Here is a 6,128-nt window from a genome sequence, read left to right on the forward strand (position 1 = left end):
GGGGCACCTGGGTGGCTCAGTTAAGCATCTGCCTTAGGCTCGGGTCACGGTCCCAGGGTCCTGGGATCGAGCCCCACATCGGGCTCCCCGCTCAGTGGGAAGTATCCTCCTCCCTCTCTCTGCCTGCCACTCCTCCCCCTTGTGTGCTTTCTATCTCTGTCAGATAAATAAATAAAATCTTCAACAACAACAAAAAAAGAGACAGTAGTGCCTGCCTTTTGGGTCATCTAAGAGTTATTGGAGGAAATACATGTATGGCATTTATTTAGCATAATGCCCGGCACTTGGTGTTTAGCTTTGTATTCTCACGTGAGTCATTTCTTGTTCTTGGGGCTGCTGTGTAGTAACGTGCACATCTTTTTATATTAATACTATCACTTTCATGATGTTGAAACAGTCCACTCATGTGCCGTTTTCTCAAGAGCCAGAACACGTATGTGGGCTTTGGGTCCATCTCAGCAAATTGTAGGTCTTCCATAAATATGGACTGAGCTGTAAAGAAGTAGGAATGTAGGAAAAATGGAGTATTTTCTAACCATGAGGTGTGTTTCTATCAATTTCTTTTTTTTTTTTTAAATAAAAGATTTTATTTACTTATTTGACAGAACATGAGCAGGGGGAGCAGTAGGTGGAGAGGGAGAGGCAGGCTCCCAGGGAGCCTGATGTGGGACTTGATCCCAGGACCCTGGGACCATGACCTAAGCTGAAGGCAGATGCCCAGCCGGGCCACCTGGGCACCCCTGTCAATTTATTTCTGCTAATGTTTTGTTTGCATTTAACGTTTCTTTGCGCTCACCTTAAGGGAGAACAGACAGCTCTAACAGGCTGCTTACTTGGAGTCCCTTTTCACCACCGCAGTTGATGTTCCGTGCGTCTGGCCTGGAGCTTCCAAGCGTGGATCTGAGTAGATGCTCAGTCCTGGGAACCCCACAGTCCTTGACTAGTAGCCTCTAGAAGAGCCAGCTTCTCCAAGGGGAAGCTTCCAGACCTTTCAGCTTGTGAGCACTTAGTCTCTTGTCATTGGATGTTAGTTAACATCTCTGAAAACATAGAGCAGATATTTTTAAAAAAAATAAAATATATCTTAACCCGAAAAACAGTGAGTAATTTAAGAAATGTATCTTGAGATAATAAGAATATAATACATACATGCAGTGTTTTTTGAGCTGTCTTGTCCACAGCGATTTTAGAAAATTCCGTCTGAGCCTTTAGTCAGATGATACTTGTTTGCCTGGAGCAGAAATAGCGGTGTCTCCCGCGGGGAGCCACCCTGTGTGATCCCGTGTGCGGACATGGGTCGTTCTTCATGAGTCCCGTTCTTCATGAGTCCCGTTCTTCATGAGTCCCCTTCATGCTAGCCTGCACTGCACGGCTGTTCCATGTGTGCCGGCCTGGGGCCCGGAGCTCTTGCTGCCACCTCAGGGTCGGCGGATGAGGCGTGTTCCAGCACGAGAGAGCTGAGGTGAGGGGAGGGCGAGTAATGTTGGCATGGACGCGCCAGTGAGGGAGGCTGGGCCGTTGGGTCCAGAGCAGGCATTCTTAATTACTCCAATAGTTTGCTTTTTCTTTAACTTTTCGCTCTTTACTTGGAAAAATAAACTTTATTGAGGTATAATTCACACACAGTAGTATGCACCCATTTGAAACATACAGTTCTAGGAGGATTGACAAATGTCTGCCACCCCAGTTAAGACTTAGGAAGTGTCCATCACCCCGCATAGTTCCCACGTGCTCCTTTGCCAGTCCCTCCTCTCCTCTGGCCCCAGGCAACCATTGACTGATAGGATTGATAGGATTTGATTAAAATCTAACATCTTGCCAGCTGTTTTCTGTTCATCATTTATTTCTTGTTTTCTTTTCCCTCTTTTTCTGCCTTTAATTTAACATGTTATGATTCTGTTTTATCTCTTCTGTTGACATATTCATACCTCTTAAAATATTTTTATACTTGTTGCCTTTGGGTTTACAGTGTACATTTTTAAAAAATTTCTGTTTATTTATTTTGAGAAAGAGAACAGGAACTTCTTTTATTTCCTAAGCACCATGCTTTTTTTTTTTTTTTTTAAAGATTTTATTTATTTATTTGACAGGCAGAGATCACAAGTAGGCAGAAAGACAGGCAGAGAGAGCAGGGGAAGCAGGCTCCCTGTTGAGCAGAGAGCCCTATGCAGCGCTCTATCCCAGGACCTGGGATCATGACCTGAGCCGAAGGCAGAGGCTTTAACCCACTGAGCCACCCAGGTGCCCCATAAGCACCATGCTTCTTGGTGGCACTAGCTTCCCCATCAAGGAGTCACAGAAAACAGAGCAGATTTGCAACTCCCACTGGGTTACGGATCATGATTACTTCTGGGGGGTCTTCACAGTTAAGATGGGCATACATTTCAGAAGGCAGCCTCTGGGCTCTCCTCTCTCTCTCACACACACACACTCACACAGACTCACACAGTGGGAACATTGTTCAGTTGATGGGATTGGCTGGCTCACATCAGGTACTGTACCACGAGGAACGTGACCACACAGGTGAGCAGCAACCCACCCATCAGAAAGTACTTGTTCTGGAAAGCCCACTTCTCCCCTCATGCTGTAACAAGCTCAGCATGTTGGCAGTATCAAAGATCTTCATCTGAGCCCCCTTCAAGGTCAGTCTCTGGGCCCTGAGTCCTTCCAGAATATTGCACCCAGCTCCAGTGAGGTCTTCTAAGCTGTAGTGAATTTTCTGCAGGGAAGAGTTGAACTGCCACAAGTCATCCATTAGGATGGCGGTATCTGAGTTGTTAGTGGTGGAAGTCTGATACAGAAGCTCCTCTTGCCATCCCTGCTGCTCCCTTGTGTATCACTGGTGCTGAAGTTTCCGCATAGGCTACAGGTGCTGAACATGATACTTTCAGTGGTCCACATGAACTTTGGAATTCCGTCTTTTGTCAGAGGCCTCCTTGCTAGACAGAATCTCCAGACGTTCTAGATGGCTGAATATCTGGTCTGTTTGCTTGGATTTTGTTTTCTACTAAGTGCAGAGACTATTTGCCATCTCAAGTCGTCCTTGTGAGACTAGGTCTTATGGACCTGCTAGTGCATTTGCTGGTATAGCATCTCCTTGTTGTAGCCTTGCCAGGTCCAGCCCTGGCTTTACAGTGTATATTTTATTTGTTTGTTTGTTATTAAAACTTTGCTTTATTTTTCTTTTGAATCAAGTATTAGTCCCCAGTTTACAGTTTGGGTTTTTTTTTTATGCCTTCCAAACAGTAGCACAGTGACCTTCACCTTGTCGATAGCCAAATAATAAATCAAATTCCTCCCAGTGGTTATGTCCACATCTAGATTGTTTGGGTGGTCAGGAACTCTTACTTGTTTGCTTTAGCTTTTAGTTCTTGGTTATATCTCCAAATATAAAAGAAATGAAAAGCTCCTGCTGCCCCTGCAAAGAAATTAACAGCAAACAGACTCCAGCTTTTTGGAGCAATTACCAGTGAGTATCCTGGCCACATAAATCCTGTAGCCATCAGCGTGATAGACTGAGCTGCACTGAGTTTCTGTGCAGGTCTGGCCATGTCAGCCAGTCCAGCGCATGCTGGAGCCCAGAACAAGACTGTTTGGGACCTGCCATGTAGTACAACAGCCTCAATTTCTCCGCCAGCAAGAGCTTCACTTTCTCAAGGATTGGGTCGTAGGTGGCCTGAAGGCCCCCAGTGCCAGTGGCTGACATCTCTGTGGAAGTGGTCGTGGGCAGCCACGGGGCGGGGGGTGGGGTGGGGATGACAGTGGCTGTTTGCTCCCTGCTGCATGACAACGAAGGGCACGTGTCACTTTCTCTTGCCTCACATCTTCCTCGGCCTTACACTGCACATTTTAGATTCACCCACGGTTTCCCTTCAGATGCTACTGTGCTGCTTCACAGTGTAGTAGAGGTATCCTTGGTTTTACTGTGCTGCACAGACACTGCGCTTGTTTTACACACTGAGGGTTTGTGGCAACCTGTGTTGTTGAGCAGGGTTTTTTATTGGTGCAGTTCTTCCAACAGCATTGACTCCCTTGTATCTCTGGCTCACAGGTGGGTGATTCTCAGTATTTCAGACTTTTTCAGTATTATTACATTTGTTATGGTGATGTGTAATCAGTGATCTTTGATGTTACTGTTGTAATTTTTGGGGGTGCCACAAACTGTGCCCATTAGGATGGGGAGCTTCTTTTTTAAGATGAACTTAATTGGGGTGCCTGGGTCGCTCAGTGGGTTAAAGCCTCTGCCTTCCGCTTGGGTCATGATCCAGGGGTCTTGGGATTAAGCCCCGCATGGGGCTCTCTGCTCAGCAGGGAGCCTGCTTCCCTCTCTATCTGCCTGCCTCTACCTACTTGTGATCTCTGTCTGTCAAATAAATAAAATCTTCAAAAAAAAAAGATATTGAACTTAATCGATAAATGTTGTGTGTGTTCTGACTGCTCTGTGGACTGTCAGTCTACCCCCCTCTTCTCCCTTGGGCCTCCCTATTCCCTGAGAAACAACAATATGGAAATTAGGCCAGTTAATGACCCTGTAATGGCCTCTAAGTGCTCAAGTGAAAGGAAGAGTCACACATAACTCACTTGAAATGAAAAGCTAGACATGTTTAAGCTCAGTGAGGAAGGGATGTCTGAAGCCGAGATAGGCCGAAAGGTAGGCCTCTTGTGCCAGACAGCTATGTTGCAAATGCCAAGGAAAAGTTCTTGAAGGAAGTTAAGAGCGCTACTCCAGGGACCACATGAATGATAAGAAAGCCAAATGGCCTCATTGCTGATAGGGAGAAAATTTGGGTGGTCTGATAAGAGATCAGACCCGCCCCAGTATTCCCTTAAGCCAAAGCCTAATCCAGAGCAAGGCCCTGACTCTCAAGTCCAGGAAGGCTAAGGCAGGTGAGGAAGCCGCAGAAGAAAAGTCTGCAGCTAGCAGAGTGGGTTTGTGAGGTTTAAGGAGACACAGAGGGGGCGGGGGGAGCAGCACGTGCTGACGGAGAAGCTGCAGTGGGATCTGCCAGAGATCAGTTCGGATCGCCAGTGGAGGTGACTCCTAAACAGCGGATTCTCCACATGTAGACGCAACAGCCTTATCTGGGGAGAAGATGCCATCTCTGGACTGTCCTCTCGGGAGGACAAGTCAGCACCTGGCTTCAGAGGTTCAAGGGACAGGCTGGCTCCCCATTAGGGGCTAATGCAGCTGGTGACTTTCAGCTGAAGCCGGTGCTCCTTTACTATTCTGGAAATTCTTAGGACCCTTAAGAATTGTGCTACGTCTCCTGTGCCCGTGCTCTACCTACGGAACGACACAGCCTGGATGGCAGCATATCTGTTCACAGTGAGGTTTAGCAAACGTCTCAAGCCCACTGTTGAGACCTACTGCTCAGAAAAAAAGGTTTCTTTCAAAATATGACTGCTCGTTGACGTTATACCCGGTCACCCAAGAAGTCTGGTGACGTACGACGAGATGAGTGCCGTTTCCCTGCCTGTGAACACAGCTGCCATTCTGCAGCCCATGGAGCAAGGAGTAATTTTGACTTTGAAGTCTTATCATTTAAGACACACGTTTCGCAAGGCTGTAGATGCCATGGATGGTGATTCCTCCACTCGATCTGGGTGGGATACATTCAGAATCTTCTGGAAAGGATTCACCGTGCCAGACGCCATTAAGAAAATGTTCCCATGGCTCAATGTCAATAGTAACAGGATTTTGGAAGAAGTGGGCTCCCTCCCTGGTGAGGATGTTGAGGGGTTCAAGACCGAGTGGAGGAAGTCAATGCAGATGTGGTGGAAACAGCCAGAGAACCAGAAGCGGAGCCAAGAGAGGCGAGCGACCTGCTGCCCTCACAGGATAACACTTGCACGGGTGAGGACGTGCTTCCGTGGAGGAGCAAGGGAGGTGATTTCTTGAGCTGGAGTCTGCTCCTGGTGACGATGCTGTGGAGATGGTTGAAATCTGACAAGGACTTAGAACATTGCATGACCTTAGTTGATAAGGTGGCAGGGCTTGAGAGGACTGGCTCCAATGTGGAGAGGAGTTCTACTCTGGGTGAAATGCTGCCAGACATCACTTGCTGCAGAGAAATCATTTGGGAGAGGAAGAGTCCATCAGTGCAACAAATTTATTCTCTTGTTTTAAG

At 47.1% G+C, this 6,128-nt stretch overlaps 2 pseudogenes across 2 annotated transcripts; both read right to left on the reverse strand.

Annotated features, from left to right (window-relative positions):
• Nucleotides 1–2,483: 2,483 nt before the first annotated feature.
• On the reverse strand, nucleotides 2,484–3,020 carry LOC308338337 (Golgi SNAP receptor complex member 2-like; annotated as a pseudogene). The gene has a single exon. The product of its transcript is annotated as a Golgi SNAP receptor complex member 2-like (transcript).
• A 324-nt stretch (nucleotides 3,021–3,344) lies between these two features.
• Nucleotides 3,345–3,706, reverse strand: LOC308338157 (mitochondrial pyruvate carrier 2-like; annotated as a pseudogene). The gene has a single exon. The product of its transcript is annotated as a mitochondrial pyruvate carrier 2-like (transcript).
• Nucleotides 3,707–6,128: the final 2,422 nt, after the last annotated feature.

The sequence above is a fragment of the Martes martes genome (assembly GCF_963455335.1).
Source record: "Martes martes genome assembly, chromosome: 2".
Lineage (NCBI taxonomy): Eukaryota > Metazoa > Chordata > Mammalia > Carnivora > Mustelidae > Martes > Martes martes.